The sequence below is a fragment of the Pinus tabuliformis genome, chromosome 2_1 (genome assembly GCF_031772625.1).
Source record: "Pinus tabuliformis cultivar Carrire ecotype Pingquan chromosome 2_1, CPIR1, whole genome shotgun sequence".
Classification (NCBI taxonomy): Eukaryota; Viridiplantae; Streptophyta; class Pinopsida; order Pinales; family Pinaceae; genus Pinus; species Pinus tabuliformis.
Window position 1 is genome coordinate 295,224,945 of NC_142299.1, and position 13,136 is coordinate 295,238,080.

Genomic DNA, 13,136 nt, shown 5'->3' on the forward strand with positions numbered 1-13,136 from the left:
TATTCATATAGATCAGTTGTTCTTCCTTCGATATGTTTCTATTCATTCTTTACTTCTTCTATTTAACTAATGTATGCATGGGTTTTTGGTTTATATTTATTTATTCAATAATATTTATATGTTTTTTATAGTTTTGATTATTAAGATATTATGTTGTGAAGGTTGCTTTATTCTCTCTCTTATGTGTAGGACCAAGCTTTGGAGCTAGCTAGGAGTGCTTCTTGGCTATACGAAAAACTCCAAGAAGACCTGCATGCGAGGACTCACAAGAATTCATTCTCTTTTTCTTAATCTATACTCTACATCTTGATCTAGTAAGAATCCTAAGCCTTAGAACAACCTTTCTCTTAATTGGTTTGTCCTAGGTTTCTGAGATAAACTGAGAGGGTTTTGTTTTCATCTAACCATGCATTAAATTCTATAGCAAAATGATATTTAGAAAATTTAATATATTTCACTATGTAAATGAACTTAGTAAAATGAACCCATAGAGGTGGTCATAAATGGAAATAAAAGTAAAACTCTAAACAAGAAGCCAAAAGTGGATTTAACCATGGATGAAAAATTGGGAGTAGAATTGGATGTTAAACTAGCCATCAAAACAATATGCAAACAATGACACAAAAAGGTTTTTAAAGTAAAATTAAAAAAGGGTGCAACACTAGACACAAAGAAGGGAACAAAATAGGGCATATGAAAGGATACCGAATTGGGTGCAAACAAGGATGCAAAAATGGACACCAAAATGAGGATGCAAAGAATGGTGTAAAATTAGGATGCAAAAAGGATGTAATAAAAGACACAAAACAAGATGCAAAATGGGACTAAAAAATGGTGAAACCAAGGATGTCAAAGATGATGCATAACTAGATGAAAATTCCAACTAAAATCTAGGTGCAAAATGAGATGCAAATGTGGACACAAAATGTGGCAGAAAAAAGGATGCAAATTTGGAAGCCAAAAATGATGAAAAACTAGATACCGAAAAGGATGCAAATTTGGACATAAAAAATGGTGCAAAATTGGACACAAAAGAAGAAAAAATGGTGCAAAAATGGGCATAAAAATGGCTCAATTTTGGATGCAAATTGAGATGCAACATTGGATGTAAAATGATGCAACAAATCATTCAAAACTTGGTGCAAAAACAAATGCAAAAGTAGACGAAAAAATGGCTCAAAAGTGAATGTAACAACAGACAAAAAATGGGATGCAAAGGTGGATGCAATATATGGTTCAACATAGGATGCAAATTTAGATGCTCAAAAGGATGAAAAATTGGATGCAAGAAATGGTGTTAAAAATGATGCTAAATTGGATGCAACAAATGATGCAAAATTAAATGCAAAATATGGTGCAAAATAAGATGCAAAAAAGGGAGATAAATAAAATGCAAAAGTGGATGCAAAAAATGGTGCAAAAATGCATGCAAAATTTGGCACTAAATCAGATTCAACATATGGTGCGAAATTGGATGGAAAAGATGGTGTAAAAAAAGGCAGAAAAATTGGCACAAAAATAGATGTAAAAATAAGTACAAAATTAGAAGCAAAAGATGGCATAAAACCAGGTGCAAAAATTGGCACAAATTGGATGTAAAAAAAGGCGCTAAATAAGATGTCAAAGATGGTGTAAAAATCGATGCAAATTATGACACAAAAATAGAAGCAAAGAATTCCACAAAAGAGGAAGCAAAAAATGATGCAAAAATAGATGCAAAAAAAGGCACAAAACTAGAAGCAAAACCTGTTGTAAAACCAAATGAAAATCTTGGTGCAAAATATGATGCAGAAAATGATGGAAAATTTGGCGTAAAAAAGATGCAAAATTTGGTGCAAAAAAGGACGCTTTAAAAATTGTACAATAGAGCCAGATTTAGCGCCAGGTTGCTCATCCCAATTGAGAAAAAAATGCACTAGAATCTAGTGCTAAATCTGGCGCAAATTGCCTGTTTTGTTGTAGTGATGTAGTGTGATCATGTACTTCTTTGTCTCTTTGCTTGAGATGCATTGTGCTGTATAGATACTTGTTTGATGTTTAATGTGGGATCTTGTTTTGTTCTTGATGTGAGATATACTTATTTTCATCTTTTGATTGAGATCCCTTTGTCACCATGTTGACGGGATACTCATGTGTTTCCATGTATGTTTGAACTGAGATCCCTTTGATGCCATGTTGGTGGGATGCGCATTATTATCATACGTGAAATTATGTCATGTTGATAGGAGTCCTTTTGTGAATGAGAGTTCTTGCAATAGAACATCTTGTAGAGCCACTCCTGCATGAGGGAATATTCCTAACATGGTAGAGAAAACAATTCATGTACATCATCACTCTTTTGAGAACTTAATGCAGCGGCCTACACCATCTTCACATCGGGGCCCGGAGACATAGTCCCTCCTAGACGAACTCCGTTATCAATGTCTTATGTTTTACATTGCTGATTCTTGTCATGTTCCTTCTTCTTCACAACATGCATATATGTTCCTTTATGCTCTTTTAAATGCAATTTTAACAACATCACAGAAGTAAAATATCTTGGCATATCCGGGAGTTGAGTCAACTCAGATCAACAAGCAACATCAGATTTGTATGCTTCAACCTCCAATTCCTCAAGATGTTCTTTCAAATAATTCAAGTAATTTTGGGCCTCTGGAAATCCTATGATGTCTGCAACAACGCATGTTCCTTTGCCAAGCATGCATCTCTCCTTGAGTAATAGAAAATATGAAAAAAAACAATGCTTGAAGTGATCCATGAATATGGAATCTAATGATGAGTCTATCATTTCAGTCAGGAAGTCGTCTAATTCATTCAACACCTCACTCAACGTTCCTTTCAACACTGTCACCTTTGAGGATAGTCCTGATAGGACAAATCAGCATAATATTCTATTAGAATTCAATTCATGGAGAAACAGTCATTTCTAGGCTCTAGCATAAGACTATGATTCAACAAAACATTTAAAATATGATCAAAATCACAAGTGTTGTAAAAATATTTGATGACAAATTAATACAAGAATTTATTAGCTATCAAATTTCAAACGTGCCCAGTACTAGCATTAAGTCATAAGCCCATGATAGAAACAAAATATTTGTAGGTTCAACATTAGAGGCACTCTAAATAATGAGAATATGCATTGGAATGTAGTTTGGATGAATTTTTGTATTCATTCTCATTCTCATGAAAGTATGAGTACAAGTGCATTTCAATGGAAGAAATTTCATTTAAAAAACAAAAACGCATAGAAATGCTTAGGAAAGCCAAAGCAAGTGGAAAAAAATAACAGTGGTTCAATATACATCTAACTGAGGAAGTTCATTGGGAAAAATAATGTAACTGCCATTTTGATCTAAGATCTGCTTGCAATAGGAAAAAAATATACTAGTTACATCTGGAAGAAGCCTTGGAGAGCTAGATGAAGGATAGAATAATGCATGTCTGTCAAAATGTGGACTAAAGGATTTTCTTCTGTTTTTTCTTTATTAGAAATAAAAATATACTGGTTATATCATATCAAAATGTACAACAGAAGAATAATGTTTGGGGAAGTGATCCCTATTGACTCAGACTGGGGATCTGATATACAATGGATGATCCCTTCAACTGCAGCAGAGAAAATAAATATGATGACGATCTTCCAATCCATGAGTACCGACCTGACTACTGAAAACCTTTTGTAGGCATGGAGATAGGTGGCTCACCTTGCTTTCCCTTCTTCTTTCAAACATCCTTCCACTAAGATGAAGGGAGTAGGCCTCGTGGAGGCACCTTTGAAACAACCTATCCATCTATATCACAATCAATATCTCCCTCAAAATTAAGGGAAATTCCCATTTCCAAAGTAGAGTTCTCCTACTCATTTAGCCTCTTCAACCATCTCAAGGGTTATCTATTTGGTAAGGTTAGGTTTGTCTTGGAAGACAGGTGGTTCCTTAAGGCTTTGATCTTTGGCCTAGGGAAAAGTGTCCAAAAGAATTTAATTTTTCTCCTAAAGAAACTTTATAATTTCTATAAAGTTAAATCTAATTTAAAAGTGACTTTAAGTGATAAAGTTACTAAGTCTAATTTTAAAGTGACTTTTATAAAGTCAATGAAAAATTAGAAAGGAAAAGTAACTTTGGAAATAAATGACTAAGTGGGTATTTATTAAAGTGGGGTGAATTAAAAAATAGAAAGTGAGATTTAAATGAGCATTTAATCTCAGCCATTGATCTAAATCTATTTCAGCCATTGGATTTAGGGATCACCCAAAAGTCACTTAGGGTTGGATTAAGGGAGGAAAAGCAGAAAAAGATCATTCATTCTTTCATGAGCAGATTGGGAGAAGGAGAGCAAGAGAGCAAGGGAAATTTCTGGAAAGGAAGGAGAAGAAGGCAGCAGCTTGGCACACATACCAAGGCAGCACTTTAGCAAATCCGTACAGCTGAAAGAACAAGAAGAAAAAGGCAGATTTTTGCTGAGTAAACAGAGAAAAACTTATTTTTGGACACGAATTTTGAGGAGGCAATTTTCTGCACGGAAACTGAGGTCTGTCCATACAGTCCGTACGGTCGTCCGTACGGTCTGTACATCCGTACAATCCGTAGATTCGTACGGTCCGTACAGTTTGTACGGCAAATTTCCAGATTGTCTGTTAGGCTGAAAAGCAGATAAGTTTGCTTTCTGGAAAAATTTGTTTTGCTGAAAATTTTCTCACTGTAAAAGGCATTTTCCAGAAATAAAGAAGAGCTCTCAAACTAGTTTTCCCCAAGAGTTGTAGGGGGTTTTTCCAGGGTCACATTGACCAAAAATATCAGTGTTTAAATGTCTTTTAATGGTTGTTTGTTACTGCTGATTTTTATTTCTGCAATTTCCAGCATTCTGTAAAATTTCCAAAATTTGTGTTTTCAACAAATTTATTTTTTTCGAGCTTGTTAAATGTATGGTTATGGGAAAGGGCATTTAACTATATGAGAGAAATAAGGAGAAACTGAAAACCGGGGTGGGAAAACAGAAATTTCTACATGGTATCAGAGCTTGAGTGCTGAAGGGCAGTTTGGGACAACAAAAGGAAAAATTACAGCCGCTTATTTTTCACTTAGAAAATTCCAGCAAGCTGATTTTTTTCATAAACAACAGTTTTATCTTTACTACAGCAGTGTTATTTTTCAGTTTTAGGACAACAGGATGTCATTGGGATTGAGGGTGGGGGATAGGCTAGATGGGCATATAAATTACAGCGTTTGGAATGATAGAATGCAGAGTATCTTTGAGGAGGCAGAAGACTGGGATATCATGGTGCATACCACACATAACCTTGTTTTTGTGCCTACTGATGCTACTCAATTGAAAGCTTATAATAAAAAGAACAACAAGGGTAAGAGGCTGATTCTAGATAGAATCAAAGACCATTGCATTCCTCATGTGAGAGGAAAGAGCAATGCCCATGAGATGTGGACAGCATTTTCCAATCTCTACCAGAGTACCAATGAGAACCGGAAAATGGTTCTGAAGGAGAAACTGAAAAACATTAAGATGGGTAATGATAGTGCAGCTGGATATCTCACAAAGATTACTAATGTGAGAGATGAGTTGGCAGCAATTGGAGAGGCCATTCCACCCACTGAGTTGGTGCGGATTGCAGTGAATGGCCTCCCCCGTTCATGGTTGAACTTTGCTGATGGGGTTTGTGCACGTGATACCTTCCCACATGGGAGAGGTTTTGGGATGATTGCATTCAGACAGAGATCAGGAAAGGTCAGCTTCGGGTAGCCAAGCCAGTTGAGCAGGATGAGGATGTAGCACTGGTGGCAGGAGGCAAGAAAGGCAAAGGGAAGAAGCAGGCTTCCACAAGTAGTGGTGGGGGCAAAGGCAAAGGTAAAGGTAAACAGGGTAACACACAGAAGGACTATTCCAAGGTGAAGTGTTGGAATTGTCAAAAGATGGGACACTATGTAGTTGTGTGTCCGGAGAAGAAGAAGAAGGAGGGGAAGAACCAGGACGTGGCAGCTTCAGCAAAGATTGAGGACTTTGCAGGTCATTTTGACCAGGAGTTTTCGTTCACTACGTGTGAGTCCTCTAGTGCAGGATCACCTGCCACACAGGTTTAGAGGGAGCATGCTTTTCCCTCGATTAGCGGAGCATCTTCAGGTATCTGGTATGTGGACAGTGGTGCTTCACGTCACATGACAGGAGTCTGTGAGTACTTCTTAGAGCTTTCAGAGAGTGGCACTGATATAGAGGTAGTACTCAGTGATGACAGAGTTGTTAGGGCAGTCGGGGTGGGAACACTGACATTTCAGAGGGAGTCCAAACCTCCCTTGAAAGTGTCAGATGTTCTTTATGTGCCAGGGATGAGGAAGAACCTCATATCTATCTCAGCTTTGGAGGACAGAGGATATGAGGTACTGTTCAGGGGAGGACAGGTGTTGATGTATCCCAGGGGCACTCCATCTGATTCAGCTAGAGTGATAGGTGTACGCCATGCAAAGGTGTACAAGTTTGCATTCCACCCCCTTTTGGCATTGAGCAGTAGTACCGGCAGCAGAGCTAGTAATTCTGAGCTGTGTGAGATTTGGCATCGCAGGATGGGACATATGTATCATGGAGCCTTGAGGACATTGCGAGAGATCACTACAGGTGTGCCAGATTTCAGTACTGATCACTTTGATACTTGCAGAGGTTGTGCAATGGGCAAGTTTGCCAAATACCATTTTCCCAGCAGTGACAGCAGAGCGACTGGGATACTTGATTTGATTCATTCCAATGTGAGCAGTCGGATGTCTCATGTTTCCTTGAGTGGATATGAGTACTATGTTTTATTCATTGATGATCACTCTAGGAGGACCTGGATTTATTTCTTGAAGACCAAGAGTGAGGTCTTCAAGCGGTTTCAGGAGTTCAGAGCTCTTGTGGAGACACAAACAGGTCGAAAGATCAATTCCCTGAGGTCAGACAATGGAGGAGAGTACACCCTTGGAGAGTTTGTTGACTATTGTGCGGAGGCAGACGTTAGGAGGGAGTTCACTGTTCCTTACAACCCCCAGCAGAATGGGGTTGCAAAGAGGAAGAACAGATCCATCATAAGGGCTGCCAAAGCCATGTTACATGATCAGGGGTTGCCATTGTTCTTGTGGGCAGAGGCCTGCAACACAGCTGTTTACTTGCAGAACAGGAGTCTGCATCGTGCCTTGGGGCACATGACTCCGGAGGAGGCTTTCTCTAGGAAGAAGCCTGATATTGGTCATTTTCATATCTTTGGATGCATTACATACTCCTATATACCCAAGGAGAAGAGGACCAAACTAGAGCCCACCGCAGAGAAGGGTATCTTTGTGGGCTACAGTGAGACCTCAAAGGCCTTTCTGATTTACATTCCTGCACAGAGGAGTGTTGTTGTCAGACGGGATGTGAAGTTCCAGGAGGACAGGGCCTTTAGGAGGTCACGGGAGTTAGAGTATCTGGATCAACCAGACCCTCAACAACAGTTGAGTCAGTCACAGGGATCCATTGGGCAGGGATCAGGAGGATCTGGAGGTACATCTATGAGGATGTCAGGTCCATTAGTGAGGAGTGGCTCACCGAGCCAGAGGGGTGGTGCTCTGGGCAGCATGCAGAGCAGTTCATTAGGGAGTCCACTGATGGACAGTTCACACGGTACCTTAGCTTCTACAAGTTCAGGTGCAGGCAGGAGGACAACAGACAGACAGTTAGGAGTTCAGGCTCCTGATGATGATGATGAGGAGGAGTTTCATTCTCCGGTGGGAGAAGTGCGCTTAGGGAAGAGGAAGCCCAAGTGGCTTAAGGAAACCTTGAGAGATGCCACATCTGTTGCTGAGCCAAAGAGGCCGGTCAGAGAGAGTAGACCACCTGAGAGGTTTTGTAGCTATATGGCGATGGTTACCAGCATCCTTGACTCTGAGCCTTCTAGCTATGAGGAGGCAGCTAGCCAGCAGGTCTGGAGAGAGGCCATGCAGGAGGAGTATTCTTCTATCATGAAGAATGATGTTTGGAAGGTGGTGCCGAGGCCTGAGGGCAAATCCGTGGTTACTTCCAGATGGCTTTACAAGGTAAAGCATGCTGCAGATGACAGCATTGAGAAATTCAAAGCGAGGTTTGTGGCTAGAGGGTTCTCCCAGGTAGAGGGAGTTGATTATGAGGATACCTTCGCTCCCGTGGCTCGATATACTTCGATCCGCTCCATTTTATCGATAGCAGCAGAGATGGGTTGGAAGATCCACCAAATGGATGTGAAGACCGCATTTCTCAATGGCTTCATACAGGAGGAGGTGTACATTGAGCAACCATAGGGCTTTGAGGTGCATGGGAAAGAGTCCCATGTGTGCAGACTGAAGAAGGCCCTTTATGGCGTAAAGCAAGCTCCCAGAGCTTGGTACTCCAGGATAGATACATATTTGCAGGGGATGGGTTTCACAAAGAGTGAGGCAGATCGAAAGCTTTACTTTATTGTGATTGGTCAGGAGCCTCTCATTCTGGTGTTGTATGTGGATGACATGGTCATTACAGGTGCAGAGAGACTCATAGAGCACTGCAAGAGAGATCTTGCAGCGGAGTTTGCGATGAAGGACATCGGCTTGATGCATTACTTTTTGGGTTTGGAGGTGTGGCAGGAGGAGGGGCATTTCTTCCTGGGGCAGGGGAAGTATATTGTGGACATCCTTAGCAGATTCCACATGGAGGATTGTAGACCCATGTCGACACCAATGATCACCAACTGGAAGAAGCTTCATGCTTTGGATTCCGAGTTGGTGGATCCCACATTGTACATGCAGCTGATTGGTTCCTTGATGTATTTGGTCAACACTAGACCAGATATATGTTTTGCAGTGAACACGATGAGTCAGTTTATGTGTGAGCCTAGGAAGGTTCACTGGGTGGCTGTAAAACACATTTTTTGGTACTTGCAGGGGACAGTGGATTATGGTCTGGACTACAGGCATGGAGATGGAGTGAGATTGGTAGGATACACTGATTCTGATTGGGCAAGTTGTGCTTCTGATAGGAAGAGCACTTTAGGGTGCTGTTTTGGGTTGGGTTCAGCAGTAGTGTCATGGTTCAGCCGGAAGCAGCAGTCAGTAGCAGTGAGTTCAGCGGAAGCAGAGTATATGGAAGCCAGTCTAGATAGTTGTGAGGCCATCTGGCTTCGAAAGATGTTGTTTGGCTTATTTTGTCAGCCGTTGAGACCTTCAGTGATTTACTGTGATAATCAGAGTTGCATTAAACTCACGGAGAATCCAATATTTTATGGCAGGTCAAAGCATATCGGGATCAGATATCATTTCATCAGAGACTATGTTCAAAACGGAGCTGTGAAGCTTGAATATATTTCCACTGATGAGTAGGTTGCAGATATTCTTACCAAAGCCTTACCACGGGGCAAGCATGTCTACTTCAGAGACAAGATGGGTGTGGTGAGGAACACCTTCCTCGGTAAGAGGGAGTGTTGAAATTTGGTACCAGAGGACAGGTGGTTCCTTAAGGCTTTGATCTTTGGCCTAGGGAAAAGTGTCCAAAAGAATTTAATTTTTCTCCTGAAGTAACTTTATAATTTTTATAAAGTTAAATCTAATTTAAAAGTGACTTTAAGTGATAAAGTTACTAAGTCTAATTTTAAAGTGACTTTTATAAAGTCAATGAAAAATTAGAAAGGAAAAGTGACTAAGTGGGTCTTTATTAAAGTGGGGTGAATTAAAAAATAGAAAGTGAGATTTAAATGAGCATTTAATCTCAACCATTGATCTAAATCTATTTCAACCATTGGATTTAGGGATCACCCAAAAGTCACTTAGGGTTGGATTAAGGGAGGAAAAGGAGGAAAAGATCATTCATTCTTTCATGAGCAGATTGGGAGAAGGAGAGCAAGAGAGCAAGGGATATTTTTGGACAGGAAGGAGAAGAAGGCAGCAGCTTGGCACATATACCAAGGCAGCACTTCAGCAAATCTGTACAGCTGAAAGAACAAGCATAAAAAGGCAGATTTTTGCTGAGCAAACAGAGAGAAACTGATTTTTTGGGCACGAATTTCGAGGAGGCAATTTTCTGCATGGAAACCGAGGTCTGTCCGCACAGTCCGTACAGTCGTCTGTACAGTCCATACGTCAGTACTTCCATACAGTCCGTACATCTGTACGGTCTGTACAGTTCGTACGGCAGATTTCCAGATTGTCTGTTAGTGTTATGAAACCAGCTCAAGAAAAGATAGAAAAGATAGATCAACACCTTAGAATTCAGCCTCTTCGAGGGGGCAACCTCCTTTACATTACATAAATGAACAATTCTTGGATGATTCAAATGACAAAACCTCCTTTCTATATATAGGAGTCTAAGGAGTCACAATATAATCCAGCCGACCTAACAATAATAATATAAAGCCACAAAAATAACAATAGAGGGATTCTATGGGCACATTAATAACAATATGGGGGTAATGGGGGCACAACAATATAAATAAGGGGTATAACTACAATAGTAATGGGGTAATCACTAGTATTATAGGGACCCAACATGCCCCTCTCCTTCAAAAAAGTGTTGTCCTCAACGCTTGAGTAGTTCTGATACTTCTGCATAAAATTCTCATCCTCCCATGTGGAATCTTCAGCGGATAAGTTCTTCCACTTGATAAGGTACTCTGAAATTGATCGATTTCGTAGCTGTCGAGTTCTTGTTTCTATAACTGCTTCCGGTTCCAATATAATTTTTCCTTCCTCGTCAAGTTTTGGCAATATTGTTTGAACTGGGAGCTTGTCGCCTATAACCTTCTTTAAGCATGAAACATGGAAAACTGGGTGCAATCGAGAAGCTGCAGGAAGCTCCAATTTGTATGCCATAGTACCAATCTTTTGCAACACCTTGTACGGACCATAATACTTTGTGATAATTTATTATCCTTCTTAGCTTGCTTGAGGGACATTTGCTTATATGGTTGTAGCCATAGGAATACCCAATCACCTACATCAAAACTTCTTTCACTGCGATGTTGATCTGCCTGTTGTTTCATTCTATTCTGTGCCAACACGAGGTTATCCTTTAAGAGTTGGAGGACTTGTTGTTGATGTTCGATGTGATGTTCCACTGCCTGAACCTTAGAATTTTCTCTTAAATATGATGTGATGGATGGTGGTTGATACCCATAAAGTGCCATAAATGGGGTCATTTTTGTTGCTGTATGAAAGGAAGTGTTATACCACCATTCAGCCAGAGGCAACCATTTGACCCATTGTGTCTGTTTATCAGATACAAAGCAACGAAGATATCCTTCCAAACATTTGTTTACTATCTCAGTTTGCCCATCAGATTGAGGATGATAAGATGAGCTATGAGCTAACTGAGTACCAAGACAAGAAAATAATTGTGTCCAAAAATTTCCAGTGAAAATGGGATCTCTGTCACTTACAATAATCTTTGGGTTTCCATGTAGCTTTTGAACTGTTTCCATAAATGCAGTAGAAACTGTACTGGCTTTAAATGGATGTGATAATGCACAAAAGTGTGCATACTTGGTAAGTCTGTCAACTACCACCATGATGACACTCTTTCCCTCAGACTTGGGTAAACCTGTGATAAAATCCATTGAAACCTCCTCCCAACGTTGGCTTGGAATGGATAAAGGTTGTAATAGACCCGGTGTCTTAATTGTTTCAACTTTATTTTGTTGGCAAACCAAACATTCTGCCACAAACTTTTGAATATCTGATTTAAGGCCATCCCAAAAAAATTCCTTCTTAACCCTGTGGTAAGTTTTTAAAAATCCTGAGTGCCCTCCTAAGGGAGAAGTGTGCAATTCCATAAGAATCTTTTGTTTTAGCTGGGAATTCTTACAGAGGTATAAGCGATCTTTGTACCATAACGAATCATTTTTCCAGCTAAATGTATCAGACGTACTGGAATCTTGTTGTAGCTTTCGAATAAGTGCCCACACTTCTTCGTCATTCTTCCATTCCTCCCTTGCTTCATTTATCCAATCTGGTTGGATAATAGAAATAGCGCACAACAATGCTTCCACATCCTCATCCTTTCTTGAGAGTGCATCTGCCACCACATTTTGCTTCCCTTTTTTGTAGATGATTTCAAAGTCATAACCCAACATCTTTGTGACCCACTTTTGTTGCTCTTCAGAGGATAATCTTTGTTCTAAAAAGTATTTAAGGCTATCATGATGTTTTTACCTTGAAGTGTCTTCCCATTAGGTAGGGTCGCCATTTCTTAAGTGCATGGAGTATTGCCAACATTTCCTTCTCATAAATAGCTTTGCTTAAAAACTTTCCCTTGATTGGACGACTTTCAAAAGCAATGGGTCTTTCATCTTGCATTAGAACAGCACCAATTCCATTTCCTGAAGCATCACATTCCACAATAAAGGTTTTTGTGAAGTCCGGTGTAGCTAAGACCGGTGCTTGGCACATTGCCTCTTTAAGATGTTCAAAGGCCTTTGTTGCTTGCGGAGTCCACGAAAATGCATCTTTCTTCAATAATGTTGTTAGAGGTGCTGCTATTCTCCCATAATTCTTAACAAACTTGCGATAATACCCTGTCAACCCAAGAAATCCGCTTTATGGATGTGGGGATTTTCCATTCCTTAATGGCTTTAGTTTTGCTAGGGTCTAACTTAACTCCTTCATGAGATACAATATGACCCAAATATTCCACCTCCTGGACTCCAAAGAAACATTTGGATCTTTTTGCATATAATTGTTTCTCCTCCAATAGTTGTAGCACCCTGTCAACATGTTCAACATGATCCTTCCAAGACTTGCTGTAGATTAGTATATCATCAAAAAATACTAACACAAATTTTTAAGGAATGGTTTGAAAATTGAATTCATCAAACCTTGAAATGTTGAAGGTGCATTGGTAAGGCCAAAAGGCATGACCAAAAATTCATAATGACCCTCATGAGTTCTAAATGTCATTTTCGGAATGTCTTCAATCTTCATTCTGATTTGATGATATCCTGAACGAAGATCCAACTTGGTGAAGTAAATTGATCCATGCAATTCATCCAGTAATTCATCAATGACAGGAATGGGGAACTTATCTTTAATAGTGAGCTTGTTGAGCTCCCTATAATCTGGACACATGCGCCATGATCCATCCTTCTTGTGCACCAATACTACTGGAGTAGAGAAAGAACT

General features: G+C 39.8%; 1 pseudogene; it reads right to left on the minus strand.

Moving 5' to 3' along the window:
* Positions 1–2,569: 2,569 nt before the first annotated feature.
* LOC149199968 (uncharacterized) overlaps positions 2,570–13,136 on the minus strand; it is a 28,035-nt pseudogene continuing 17,468 nt past the window's right edge.